Source organism: Zonotrichia albicollis, chromosome 2, assembly GCF_047830755.1.
Source record: "Zonotrichia albicollis isolate bZonAlb1 chromosome 2, bZonAlb1.hap1, whole genome shotgun sequence".
NCBI lineage: Eukaryota > Metazoa > Chordata > Aves > Passeriformes > Passerellidae > Zonotrichia > Zonotrichia albicollis.
In genome coordinates this window covers 112,460,894-112,475,977 of record NC_133820.1, presented here as the reverse complement: position 1 = coordinate 112,475,977, position 15,084 = coordinate 112,460,894, and the positions used below count along the sequence as shown (strand labels likewise).

The window sequence follows — 15,084 nt, the reverse complement described above, 5'->3', positions numbered from 1 at the left end:
TTGCTGCTATGCTTCCTGATGTCATGGTCAAGACTTGGGCTGAAAGTAGTAGGCTCTTCTTTGAGGCATAGGGGAGAGTATAAAGAACAAGTTCTTCCAAGAGCCGTTTTTAGAATTCCAATTTAAAGCAAAACTTTTCCAAAGCCCACTTCAGTCCTTTTTCCTCTGTGAGAAGAGTGCTTTACCCCCTCCCTGTGCATCATACACGAGCAAAAGAGGCCTATTTTTTATGGCAGAAAGGTACTTGTTTTCTTAGTTTTGTTTCCCATGTGTGTTTAGCTGCCCTGTGGAATGTTGTGAAAGAGGCTTTTTTTTAAAGTGTGTCTGTCATCTCTGTCAAAGGGCTGCTAGAGGTTTAGGCTGCCTGTATTATTTTAGCAGTGATTTTATGTCACTAAATAACAAGCTATTAGCACAACCTTGCCACTGGGGTTTGTCACACTTTGTGTGTCAGTGTGTGCATGTGCTTTTCTGCTAAGTCTCATCTCTCCCAGCCTATAGTCTGGTCATTGGAGCTGAAGTTCGCAAACAGCATAATAATGCTGGGAGTCACAAAAGAGGAAGCTAATGGCTGCTGTTGCTATTGTAAACCTGATTTCCACAGGCTCAGCAGGGCTTGGCATAGCAGAGGCAAGCTCAGTAAAAGGGACCCTGCTGCTGCAGCTGTGCCCGAGCCGTAGGATTTTTATGGTCAGCCTGGAATGGAAGCTGGGCTGGGGAAGCTCCTGATGCCTCCTGCAATGCACTGAGTGGCCCTGCCCCCAGTGGGCGCTTTACAGCTGAATTAAATGGATGGTGTTACTGTGCAGGAGGCCTGCATAAGCTCAAAGATCCAGGTGAGCACTGAGGAAGCTCCAGGGATTTGCCCTCCAAGAGAGCACATCCCTGCTCCAAGTCAGGAGGAGAATGGAAGTATTCATTTAATGCCAAGTTCTGTGCTTCTGTGAGAGCTGAAGCAATCTTCCTTTTCAGAAAGATTGCCTGTGCCAACTCAAAATTGATAGTGTCCTCCTTAGGCTTCTTTCAAACATGTGATTTTCTTAATGAGAGAAGAACATCCTTGTACTCCATATTGCTTTCTGAGTACCTGCTACTGCTGCACTACCCAGTAATTCTCCTTTTTGTATGTCATCTCCCTTGATGCCTTCCATTTGCTGACAGGGCCAAGGCTAGGTTCAGGCTCTCAGTAAATTCCAGAAGATACTGGATGGACCAGGGAAGGACTAAACAGTTTTTCTTTGTGCTCTTCTGTCCCTCTTCTTCCATGTTATTACTGTGCAGTCCATGTAATGTGAGAGAGGAGAGTCTGTGCAGTCCCAATGTACATATCTCCTCCCCAGATTAATTAATTTAAGTTGTTTGGAAGCACCTGTGACACTGAGACTAAAAAGGGAGGCTCAGTTTTTCTCCAATAATGTCTTGGGTTTCTATACAGACACACTGTTCTATTCTTGTATGTATACTGGTTGTGCTGTGACATTTCATGTTGAAGAGGAAAATTTTCTTGAGACATTTTGACAGCCAAAAGCTAGCACTTCCATGGACTATAGTTTGGAATGTGATGGTGGCTTTCCTTTCCTCTTTTCTGGTCTGCATAGCTCTCAAAATGTAATGCAGTGCATTTGTATAACAGACATACCAATGGGTAATATCTAGTGCCCCTTGTTAGATGATTTAGGCCCAGAGGGATGTGGTTTAGAGCCATCTCTCCCCATTTCAGGCAAATTTGAAATTGTCTTACAGAAAATTAAGTCCTTATAAACTGGCATCAGCAAGAAAAAATCTATCCAAATGCTTCCTGGAGTATGGGAAATGGGAGGAAAATTTGGCAATTGCATAAGCTTACTAATCATTTAGCACAAACACACTGCTCTGCCAATATGCATTCCTGTATTTACAGATAACCCACAGCATATGGCATTTCTTTCCTGGCAGGTATTATGTGTGAGGCTCAGTTATTGCAGTGGAGGAGAAGGAAACCCAAACAGAAGGTGCAAACCTATAGGAAGTAGGTAAGGATATTTACATACTTAAGAGATGTTTATTTTTTTAAATGAAAATACTGTAGTTTCTCTATAGCAAGGGCCTGAATTACAGATCAGAACCTGCTGTGTGTTCTATGGCTGTGTTGTGTATTATTTGAACTCCTCATAACTTGTATGCATTTGTCTTGGTCACACATTTTGCCCTTCCTTGCATTGCTAGTGTAAGCTCTATCTTAGTGCTTTGATCCATCCAAGTGCAGTTGGTATCATATAGAAAAGCATTACAATTGTCAAAATTTAAATACATTTAAAACTCTGTCCTTACGTGACTCTCTCAGGGACTCCAAGGAAGCCTTCTGTAGGGGAGGAAGGGAGCCTGATTCTGCTGAGTTGCAGGGGAACATTCACATGTGCCAAAAGCACGGGGTGCATTTGCCAGCACTGAGTCAAGGAGCCTGGCAGGGGATTGATTTGGTTGGTGGCTGAGTCCTACCAGGCCAATCTTACATCAGAAAAAAACCACTCTGTTGCCCAGTTCAAGCCAGAGACTCTGTAATGCTACTGCTCCTCATGCAGAAAATGAACAGCAGTTTCCCGGTGCTGCTGGCCATGCATCCTCTCCCTGCAGGTAGCGAGCTGGAATAAAGGCATGGCTCCAGTCCACTTACAGTGTGAGGCGTTGACTCATTTCCACAGAGAACAGAGTGCTTTCAGCTCTCCTTAAAGTCAAGTCAACCATCACCAAATCAGACTCTTACTCCTTCTAGTAGCAGGGTAACTTGAAGTAAGGCAGTATGGGATGGTGAGGAAGGAAGGGCAGAGATAATGTATTTAATCCAGAAACCATTTTTGGCCTTTTACTGAAAACACAGCTGAGGGTTTGTGAAGGAAAAACCACTTTCTCTTTCCTCTCTAAATTTTTTTTTTTATTATGTGTGTGTGAAAATTTGAAAACATTTAAAGGAAGATAAACATATTTTTAAAATGTATATCTATACCAAAAAAATATAAAAGAAAGTTCTGATTAAAAATTTATACCAGCTTCTATTCACTAATTTCAATTACCAATAATTCTTAATGTAAAAAATCTCAATCACATAAGAATGTTAAAAAACTTTTTTTTTTTTTTTTTTTTTTTTTTTTTTGTCTGGCAGTACTAATTTGATCAGATCAGGTCAGTTCAGCTTCAATTAAGAAGACAAATATATTGAGACTCCCAACAAGGTTGTCTGTCAGTAGCCCAGGATTGTATGATCCTGCCATTTGGCTCTGTGTTTGCTCTTGGTGTGGCTGATAATTTCATCACCTTCCCTGAAGTTACATTTCATCCTCCATAAATTCTTTAGTGCCTCTTTAAGCCCCTCGGATTGGAGCACTTTTTCTTCTGGAATGCGCTGGTTGGATCTGTTGTTGTGGTGGCATGTCACATTCAGTTACTGCACGTGTCTCACTAGGTACAATGCAATGCTGGCTGCCACCATAACTAACTGTGAGTGAGTCTTGCTTGTGGGGCAGTTTGCTGGGAAACACAGCTGGGAACCCTGGTTTCAGAGTATATGCTCTTTGAACTGTCTTGGCATCCATGAAATGCTTCATTGTAGAGAGATATGACAGAGCTGTGGGCTGTGTCCGTACCAGCTGCCCAACTCCTGCCAACTCCTGCCCAAACTCTCCATAGTGGCCACCCTTGGTGTGGCTCTCACAGCAATAGCAGCTGATGGGATAAATGAACTGACAGCAGCTTCCCAAATCCCTCAGAGCAACATCCACAGTTGTGACTGCCTCGACTTTCTTCTCTGTTCATGCTTGCTGTCTCCAAGCCAGTGTCCCACTCCTGCTGTCTGAAATGGCTCCTGCTGCCTTCTGGTCTGCCCTGGTCCTTTCCCTCCCACATACCATGCCTCCCCATGATGCTACCAGTGCTTTCTTACACCTCTGCTGCTGGCCCTGACCAGTGAGCAAGCCCAGCAGAGCAGGTTCAGCTTGATTTGGTGCCTTGCTCTCAGCTCTAGCGTGCTTTATCTGTTGGTGATGTGAACACAGCTCCACTTGCAGCTTCTGCAGCTTCTAGCACAGACATTTCATCCTGTGCCAAGCATGTCAGTGTGACAGCCCAATTTAGCATGCCAGTCACTGATACAGCTTCCCCTGACACATCTCAGCAGAGAGAATGGGAAATTGTGGCAAAAAATACTCTGTTATGTTGAATGAGAGATTGATAGTGCCATTAATAAAGCTATTGCTAGCAAATAACACCTCTGTATACAGAGGGACTGAATTGCCCATCACAACCATCTGCCCCTTCTTTGTCTCTTTTCTGCACTGTCTTTGAGCATTTTTCTGTAACATCTATTTGGAACATTTCTGCTTTATTGGTTTCCAAGGCTTATGAAAGTCGAGTTCTCTCTCCAAATAGAAGGAATTACACATTGCTTCAACCCTAATGCATAGCACAAAAGGTTTGGTGTTTTAAATTTTAGCTTTTTGAGTTCTCCTTTGGTAGCCTGAACCACCATGAATGATGTACAGGTAGTTTGAATGATACAAACCATGCCTCTTGTAAATCTAGCTCATGTGAGCAGTCCTCTCTTTTCTGCCTGAGTGGCATCATAAGCAGTGTTGTCACCTGAACTATCATCCTTTGCATCTGAAATAGCAGCACATGAAATGAAGGTTGTTGTTTGCAGGCAATCTTCAAAGTCAGGTCACGCTGCCAGTTCCATCACTTTTCACACCGTGAGATGCTTCTCTTCCCCTCCCTGCCACCAGCCCCATACTGTGGGGTTATATACAATAAAACACTTTGGATGTCCTTCCTCCCCAGTTTCTCAATCTATAGGGTGCTTTTGAAATACATTTGTGAGACCATTTTCTCAGAAACCACAGATGATAAAAAGAAGGGGTTTCTAATAGAAATGGAAAATTTTGCCTTATCATTCCCTTATCCTCTCAGGATATGCAGCCTAAAGAGAAACATTTAATTTACAATTCTGTGAGAAAACTGGAAAAGCTACAGTCCTGTAGCTCATTTATTTCAAGGATATTCTCTGCCTTATTAACAGCTAGATGTGGGGCTAGTAATAAACACAAGGAAGCCAGGAGAAGCTGAAGTTTAGAGGGAACCAAGACCTGTCCTGAACTTTGGCTGGACACACCCCTGTGCTTCATATGAATGTGTATCTTCCTTTCCCTTCACTCTCTTCTCAAAGGCAAGAGTGTTTTTACTTGTTAAGATTTAATTTTTAAAATATTCTTTGGCCCCAAGCATATAGAAATGTTTCTGAAAGGGAAGCATGAAAATTTGAAAAAGGCTTCCTTGAATTTCTCTACACCAGCTATTAGTTCCTTTTCTAAGGAACTTATTACTGAGTACAGACCTGCCTGGGAGCTGTAACTTAAATTTGTTTTAGTGTATATATTAACCACCATACTCTGAATTGTATATCTGATTATGGTTTTATGCAGATATCATAAATTATATAATTTTCAAGTCTTCTCCTGATCTTTCCAAGTCTTTTCTCAGTAAAAGAAACCCACCAAAGTATTAAGTACCTGCAAGAGAGTAGAACCATTAGTTAAGAGTTTTGTGCAAGTACATTTTGACCCTGAACTTATACAGTTTTAAAAATAGTGCTCCTTGGGTCTTCCAGAAGATACAACAATAACTGTGAGGAACAGACTCTAATGATTTAACTTTCTGCATGTGTCTGCACACTCAGTGTTGTATCAGTACTGATAATTCTCAAGGTCAGGGGCACTTGCTGTTCTGAACTTGGTCTGCTTTTGCTATGGCAGTGGGATGACAGCTGTGTGCATGTGTGCTGTGAGTGCAAACTGAATTCAAAGCACACTGTACACCTGATTTTCAAGAGCAAACCTGAAACTAGGTACTCTCCCTGTTTTGTTTGTCAATTAAAAGGAAAAAGAGGGAGAAAAGTGGGGTGGGGGGCTAATCCGACAGTTGAGCTTTGTTATTGCATTATTGACTTTAATAAAACCATAATACTAACCACAAGTAGCTTTGGAAATATTTAATTACCTCTTTCTTCAAAGGCATTTGACACACAAATAAAGGAAGAACCAAAGGGATGTGAAATGCAATGGAGAACTGTTACAAATAAACAGGCTTGGGGGCCTTGAATGAACTCAGTTTTTAACATCACTATGGTATTAGATCTGTACAGGCCTGCTATGATTTACAACCTTTTAAAATTTCAGTAGATTAAATCTGTTTGTTTAGGTTTTATGATTTGTTTGAGGATGGCATGGTTCGAGAGTTATTCGGTGGAAAAGCCCTGGGAGTGACAGATGTGACAGAGAGGTATGTGAAAAAAAGAAGGTTTTACTGTGACTATTTTTCCGCTCTTTTAAGTGGAATGACTGTGATTAAAGGTGGGTGAGTATCATTTTAAAAAGGGAAGGTTTTCAAGTATACACTCACATAAATTGCTTTACAGAATGCCTGACCCCTTTTCTCTTTCCACAACAGATTTATTTCCTAAAAAGCTTTAGTTCTGAGGAAGGGAAGTGTTATAGATACTCCTGCCAACATATTTCCATCTGTGAATGCTGGTGTGAATATTTCTACATTTGAGTCAGAGCATGGGGGCTGCCTGTGGCCTGGGAAGCATTCGGTCAGGAAGCAGATGGCTCCGTGGCAGCTCCGAGCACACGATGAGAGTGACTGGGACCACTCAGGAATGCTGTCTGAGCAATGCTCATCATAAACACTGAATATGTTGCGCAGTCTGGGGGAGAAGCATGTCTATACAAATGAGTTTTTCAGTATGCCTGCATCTGTAAGTTGGACTGTTTCATTACATCAGTTGATATGCATTGATATGCAAAGGCAAACATGCTCTGAATATTTAGGCAGGTGCCAGTTAAGTCAGATGCTGCAATATAGCAAACTCCATGTGTGGAATTTTTGTTAAGAACTATGTGGTACATGTTCTAGATTTACAAGGGAAAAAAAATGCTTTGATCTGTATTTAATGAGAACAGTGCTAGATTATTCTGGCCATTTCAATAGCTGGCTTGTCCCATGTTCCAATCCCAGGGACCAGAAGTTCAGTTTTCCCTGATAAATGCTGCCTCAAATTTGGAACCCATTCTGTTCTGCCATGTCTGTTACAAGTTGTGGCAGACCTGACTTTTCTATCACCAAAACTTCCCTTGCATTAAATATTTTGCATCTGTCATCTGCATTCTATATTATGTTTTAACCTCTCCAGCTTGAGACAGCCCCATATGTGTTTCTGGATCCTCTTAGATCCAAAATAACAGATTAATTATAATTTAAAAATGCATGTACATGATTATGATTTTGCTAGAGACTAGGCATAGCCTTTTAAAATCTAATAACAGGATAGAGAGTAGACAAAGGATACTTCCCTTTGTTTAAATATGTTTTCAAGAGCAAATCAGTTGTCTTGTGCTGGGTCAGCATTGGAACTCCTGGATCTTAAAATTCAAGCATGTCCTTCAAATAAGATACTGTTTTCTTTAGGTGGTCATGGAATTCAATGCATCTTTCACAAACTGAAATTGCATAAACACAAAATTATTGTAAAGGAAGAATTGGGCCCAAGGTGTTATTTTTAGTGAGTATTTTAAATGCTGTGGTCGTATTTTCTCAAATAGTAATAATGATGGTGTTTGGAGCTTACCTGCCCTAAGCTGGTTTCCATCATTCATTCATTCATCTATAAATTGAGTTTGGATGCAGATTGAGTTCTGGTGGAGAATTACTTTACACAGTTTTTCCTCTACTGATCTTTTATTCAATTGAGCTGGTGAGATGCCCTGCTTACCTTTCCAGGTTTTGCCTTCAACATTGACTTTGAATAAAGAACTGAAGAATTCATTGTTGCTTTCTTTCAACCAAAAATGCTTTTCTTAATCTTTATAATATTTGTTGCGTTCAAGACTAGCAGAATTAATACTTCACAATGTTTTTAATACTGTATAAGAGGGGAGTGAAAGTTTTTCTCTATTTTTTCCAGGCATTCTCTATTTCCTCCTTGGAGTCTGCATTCCTGGGGCAGGGATAAGTGGAAAGAACAGGCTTGCAGGCCCACAGACTGTGCACTGAACCAGCCTTCTCCTTCTCTAATCAATGTCATCACCACTTTAAGAAAAACAACTGGTCCTGTAGTTTTCCCAGTGTAAAAGATTGTGTTCCCTGGATCCACCCAGGATCTGTGGCACCAGCCCTTCTCTTATGTGCCATGCACAGAGAAGATTTAAACGTTCTCCAGATGATTCTGGGCATACCTCAGTGCCCAGGTCCTTCAGTGAATCTTACCCCGGAATCAAGAAGAGCAATGGACTCCATTATAAAATGTTGTGCCAAGAGTAGCTGTGTTGATACCCTCCTTCCTTTTTGCCCTCAGAAGAAGGGCAAAAATTGCCACCATGAAGCAGATCATTCATGCTGGGGATGAATGCCATTGCTTTTGTATGTTTCAAATTTTTTGCAGATTCCAAAATTCCCCATGATGATCTGGGAAGGTGTCTGTCACTCCAATTTGCTCTGCAATGATATCGACAGGATTACTCTGTAAAACTGTAACAGATCTGAAATTAGAAAAATGAGTACCTGAGTTCTCACCAGGCAATGTAGGAGGGACCTCAATATTTTCTTTTGGGGCAGCTGTAATGCCTTTGTTTTGCCCTGAGTTGGCTGCACTAGAAAAGAAATGTTTTTGTGGTCAAAAACAACAAAAAGGATTTTCTTATCAAAAAGTTTGTTGTCTAGAAGTGGTTTTTCTGTGAAGTTCAGTTTTATGGTCTGTTTTCAGCTTCTTGGTACTCTGATGACTTTAAGATATGTATCAAGCAGAAATTGTATCTCCTCTGGTGGAAATTTTGTATTTTTTCATCTTCTACCTATGGCTGTGATCTTGCACCATTGAGCAATCTACAGAACCTGAATTCCTTGACTTTGTTTTTAATTATCCTGCCTGATGAAACAGGAGCCCATTATTTAATTATCTCTCCCACACATACCCTCGACTATAGTCACCATTATTTTATGCAGCACCCTTCTTTCCTTTTGGATGTCCTGGATTCCTGGTCTGAAGAGCTTTAATCACACAACCATAACTACTTGATTTTAGCAGGTTTTACACTGGCATTTCAAATGATTTGATTAATAAATGACAACTTGTGTAAAGCCTGAAGACCAATTTTCATTATATAATGCTGTGCAATTTAATGTAGGAGTAGCTATGATACAGCACTGTATCATGCAGCAAGTAACACTGCTTTGTCCCAAAAGAGACATAGTCCAGAGGCCTGGATGCCAAATCAGACATCCTGATATTCTATATTCTAGATAATGTATATTCTATATTCTAGATAATGTATCTTACACAGCCATGTATAAAATGTATGTTGGTTAGGAATAAACCAATAGTCCTCGATTGTATCCCAGTTAGAGTGAGTGATGTTTTGTTGAGGGTACAGTTCCAAACATCCTCAATTATTGTATACAGCATACTCCTGCTTGATCCCAAATTCCTGCATATCTTAATGCAATCAGGAAATGATAGATAAGCACTTTGATATGGCATGCCAATCTGATGAATTGTGAGGTAATATCGTTCCCAAATTGCCCATTTATTTGGAAAACAACTTTAGCCACTGTTTTACCAAGGAGGACATTGATTTTCTTCCTTTTTTTAATTCAAGGTAAAAGTTAAGAGGAGTCCTGGGGAATTGGTTTTGCCTAAGTTGATGTATTGGGTCTGGCTGGGCAGGAGATAACTTTCTTCATATCAGCCTCTATAGTTCTGCATTTATAATTTGTGGCTAAAACAGTGTTGATAACTCACTAGTGTTTTGGCTATGGCTAATCAATGTTTGCACAGTTTCACAGCTTGCATTCTCCTGCTCCATCAAGCAGTAGGCTGATGGTTGGAAAGGGACACAGCAGGACAACAACCTGAATTGACCAAAGGGATAATCTTGACCATATAACAACATGTTCAGCAATAAAAGCTGGGGTAGAGCAAGAAGGAGGTGAGAGCTTTCTCTTCCCAAGTGGCCATTGCTCAGGGACTGGCTGGGCCATCACTTTGCTTGTGGGAGTTGGTGAGTTATTGCTGCTTAATTTCTTCTTTGCTTCAGCTATTTTACTGTCTTTAACTTGACCTATGAATTTACTGGCTTTTGTTCTTCCTATTTTGTCCCCCATCCCAATGAACACGGTGGGGTGAGTTAGAGGCTGTGTGGTTGCTTGGCTCCTGGCCAGTGTCAATCCACCAGGGTAAAAGCTTTTTAATTCTAATCTACATAAGAAACTGCCAGTAACACATTCCAAGAGGCTCAGCCAGGCTCTCTGGTCAGGCCTGTTCCTTACCCTTCAATTATTCCCAGTGGAGGCCAGTCCAGTGTTTGTTGTATTCTTTCATCTTTCTGATGGCAAAATCCTGTTCTGCATCCAGTATTGAGGAGAGCTGAATCAGACCTCTGTTTACTTACTGCACTAAAATTAACATTTTCCTATCTGTATCAGTTGTAGAGTCCTTGAAAAAAAAATTTAAGGGACAGAATGTGACTTGTAATAATATAAACAACAAATTACTTTTGAGTGCTGTGGGGATATGGTGGTTCCTGGCTGCCAGGTTAGAAGGGCCATAGGCTGGAACTTGGTAGCAGTGTTCCAGTTATATACCATCTGCATTTCCTTTAATGACAAAAATAATCACCAGTTTCCTGCACTGCTGTCAAAAAGCTGAGCCAACATGCCGATCTGGGAGTGTGATCTGGAGTTCTGGTCTGGCTACATCAGCTGTGCTTTTCAGCCAGTTCCAGAAGCAGATTCTGTAATATTGGTGAGGTTTGATCCAGGAAAAGTACAGATGTTGCAGTGTGTTGCAAGTACTTTGGCAGTCAGAAAGATTCAGTCCAGTCCTTGGACCTTTTTCCATTTGTCTCATATGACATTTGTGCCATGGAGCAGAAGCAAAAGTAGGCAATCCAACAAAAGTTGTATTTTTCCCCATAGAAGCATCCATATAGTTGGACAGAGTCCCTAACAGGTCTTAATATTTACTCTCCTAACATTTGCACTACAAAACAGAAAAGATAATTGATTGCAATAGTGGATCCTTGAACCAGAGACAATGGTTATAGCTGAGTTAGGGTTCTTAGGCTCCCACAGAAATTTATCAGCGTTCTCTTTGCCCACTATTTTCTCTCAAATGTACAGACAAACCACTTCTAGTCTTCACTGACTCTGCGGTGACCTGATGTGCTCTGACAGCCATTACAGTACCAAACTTTGAATCCTGTGTTGCTATTTTGGGGTGAGATTAATGTACACCATTTACCTTTCAAGGAGGAGTTAAGTCTACTGGAGAGCATACCTTAGGTGAACTTGGGTAAGTCATGCTCTACGTTTGTGCTGGTTTTTATCAGAAGTGCATTAGCACTGAGTCAAAGAAGCCGATGAAGTTGTTTCAACATCTGGCCAAACCAGTCTGTTAAGCACATTCCACAAGCTTTACATTAACACTGGAAACTTCACTGCTGTGCTTTCTTATGATATGTGCATATGGGGGTAGCCATAAATCCACCTGCTTCACTTGTCTGGGTGGTATTAAACCATAGAGAAACATCAATCTTTTCCTTGCACTTTATTTGTTCAAGGCCATGTCAGTATGAGACAATGAGACATTAGTTTTATGCAGAATCTCATGAAATGTAGAAGTTGATGAGATAGTAGATGGCTACATATAAACATTTGGATCATACAGGGATATAAAGACCATAGTAAAGAATGGATCAGATAAAGTGATACTGAATGATTATGTTAATGGAACTATTCCATCATGAAAACAGCATGGAAAATTCTGCTGAAACAAACCTTTACAAAGTCAGTGACAAACATCTCTTGCCAAATGCAAATGCCTCATTCAGACCTGACCTCCAGCAGTTCCAACAAGGTATGGTTCATAATTTCTGCTTGTGTTGCTCTGTGGAATTTGCGAGTGCTGATCTTGACCTTGGATTTGCTGCTAAGCTTAAGAATAGTCAAAATATTTAGTGCACAGAAATGGAAACCTCTTTTGGCAATGCATTTCTTCAGATGTTTACATGATTTAAATAAATAACTAAGAAATTTAATTTTACCTGTGTTACAGGCAGAGAATTGATTCTTATAAGTCTTTAGCAAAAAACTGAGATCTAGCAAGAGATGATGTACCTTAATTCTATTCATCTGTAGTACTGCAACGAAACATGGGGGAAAATGCTTTTATGAAAAGCAATACTCTCTACATTTAAAAAAAATTACATTTAAAAAATTATCCAATTGTGTCACTTGCATCAATCCATGATTATGAAGCTTTTTGCATAAACACTGGTGCTGGTGATATCACATCTCTAGCTCTGCTGTTCTTTGGTCTCTAGTGACTCCTTAGTACTCTCCAGAACCTGACCACCAAATCTTTGTAGAGAAAAAATGGACAGCTTTCCATAACTTAATTGTGATTTCTCATTATTACCCTCTATAAAAAGGCTCCCCTACCTCTTCTTTCCCTTGAGTCCAAAGTCTTGAGAGCCTTAGAGAATAATTTCAATATTCTGCAATCCTTACACATTATTCCTTCAATTTGTCTCAGGTACTCTGAATCTTTATTCAATGCAGTCTATAATAACTTGGACTTAGCTTCTTTCTTTATATTTCACAGAATAAAGTGCCACCACAGCACTGTAAGAGAGTTGTGTAATTACTGTAGTGATTGGTGAAGGATGGCAAACTAGGTTTATGCATGCACTGTGCTCCCTCTTCAGTAGCAGGAGACTCAGAGAGGCTTAGATAACAGCTTGCATGCTGGAAGCAACATTCACACCCAATTCAAATACTACAATGGGATTTAAGATGGTAGCATGCAGAGGTACCTACTGGACTTGAAATCTGTTGAATTGTTTTGTTGCATTTTCAACAAAATTTCTTAATTCGTGCTTTCACTGTGCTCTAAAATTTTGCTCTGCATGTTACAAGACAATTTTAGATCCAGACCTGTGCTATCTCTTTTCAGATAAGCTTCAAGGAAGAGTCAGGTTCAGGAATACTTGGTGCAGCTGCCAGAGGCAGGGAACAACATTCCTTTAAACCCACCATAAGATTCAGTCTCTTCTCCTTCACACACAAGGTGTATTTCCTAATGCTCCCATCATAAGTAAATAACAATGTATACATTAAAAAAAAAAAAAAAACAGCCCTACACACAGCTATCCTTTCTAGAGCTAGGGAAGAGCTAACAATTTATAAAACAGAATAAACATGTTATTTAGCTGAATATAATAATGGAAAGGTGGCATGTGTGAATGGAGAAGAAGCAAGACCCGTTTGCCAAAGGAGCTCTTTGCCAATCACTTACTTTGGAGCTGGTGGCTATTGTGTGTTTCATGTTAGAGAATCCAGCAGAATCATCATGGAAAGTTTAGAAACTGGCATGCCTGCTGAGCCTATACTGATTTTTAGGGCAGCTCTGAGGACTCAGGACTCCCTTCACTGGCACAGTTGAGTGCAAGAAGGACTGGAGCACACCCAAGATAGGAGGTGCCCAAGAGTGCATAAGCTCCTCTGGAGGCTCCACCTGCACAGGCTGGGCAATATGGGCAGGACATGGAGCATGCAGTGCCCACAAGCTGTTGGGAACTTTTCCACTGTGCTGGAGTTGTAGACACGTTTTTTGTCAAGGACACCAGGAAATGCTCAGCAGAGGAAAAGATCTTGGAGTATTGTGGAGCGGCCTTCCCAGCACAGAGAGTACAGGCTGGACTGATTCATTTACCCTGGTTCTGGAAATAGTGGGGTAATGTCTCAGAGATGTCGCATCTCCTCTATATCACTCTACTAAATCTTAGAGGTCAATAACAAAAATGTCCAGTAAGCTGAAGATTCCCTTGGGGCTACTGCAGTTGTGGGGAACAGATCAAAGTGAGGCAATTTCTAGGGTGGGGATATCATAAAGAGCTGCTTTGTATTCTCACAAATGGAGCTGAACCCAGAACTTATTAACTGCAGCTGGAAAACTAGTTCAAAATAGTAACATGTCCTTTAGTAAAAGCATATATCATCTCTGTTAAAGACAGGTTTCATTGTTTTTCTTTAATCTTCTCCAGGCTGTTGTGATTAGTTCAAAGTACATTATTCTGTAGGCATTAATTTCCTGTTTCTACATAAAGACACATCTTTTTAATAGTTCTAGGTCTTCTTATCACACATCCCCATGGCATTGAAACTTGCAGACATTCTGTTCAACTTGAGGTAATTTCTTGGGTCTCCCAAACTGTCCCCAGTTTGCTGGTGGGTCTCACCTCATTACAAACTTTGGGGACAACAGAACAGTATACTAAAGGAAGATGTTTAGCAAAATAAACAACCACAGGGTTAAAATGCAAAATATTACAAATCTATATTAAGCATCCAATGACTCTGGTCTTGTCCCCAGGTTTATTTTAAATTTGCAGGGGAGATTGAGCCTCCTCATGTTGTCCTCTAGTAAGAAATTACTCCTTTTTGCTGAAGAATTCTCCTTTGTTAAACAGTTCCCATCACTGTTTGGTGGAGTGGAGAATATTGCTGCTTTAACTGACACTATCTCAGCCTGAGTATTTAAGCCCTCACCTTTAGCGTATTTTTGCAGAGCATGTCCAAAGACAAACACATCCTGTGGGCTGAAGACCCATTGCTTCCCTCAACAGACCAGGGGAGGGATTCTTGATTGCTTGATCTCACATTTCTGGGCAACCCTGCCAGTGTCTAGGCCTTCCTACCCAATGGATTATTTAGTTCCCCAAAAATACAGCATACAGATAGCATCCACAGAGACATGTGAAATTCATAGCAACTGTATAAACTCTTTTCTCCAAAGAACTGCACTCTGCAAGTAAAATTCCTATGGCAGTTAGTTGCTGGAGGCTCATTTGATTCACTCATTGCTCTGCTGGCAGTATAAAGTAGCTCTGCTTTAGTTTCATAATGTTATGGTGAAAGAAGTGAGCCTGCTTCTGCAGACTTCTGCCTTGGAACTCGGCCCTGTTGCCTTGTTCACCCTGCACATATCTCTATTCAATCACG

General features: G+C 40.6%; 1 long non-coding RNA gene across 1 annotated transcript; it reads left to right on the top strand.

The window, feature by feature from the left end:
• Window positions 1–35: 35 nt before the first annotated feature.
• Window positions 36–11,597, top strand: LOC141728276 (uncharacterized). The gene is made up of 3 exons (XR_012579176.1): window positions 36–240; window positions 1,936–2,012; window positions 7,991–11,597. It is a non-coding gene; the product is annotated as an uncharacterized LOC141728276 (long non-coding RNA).
• Window positions 11,598–15,084: the final 3,487 nt, after the last annotated feature.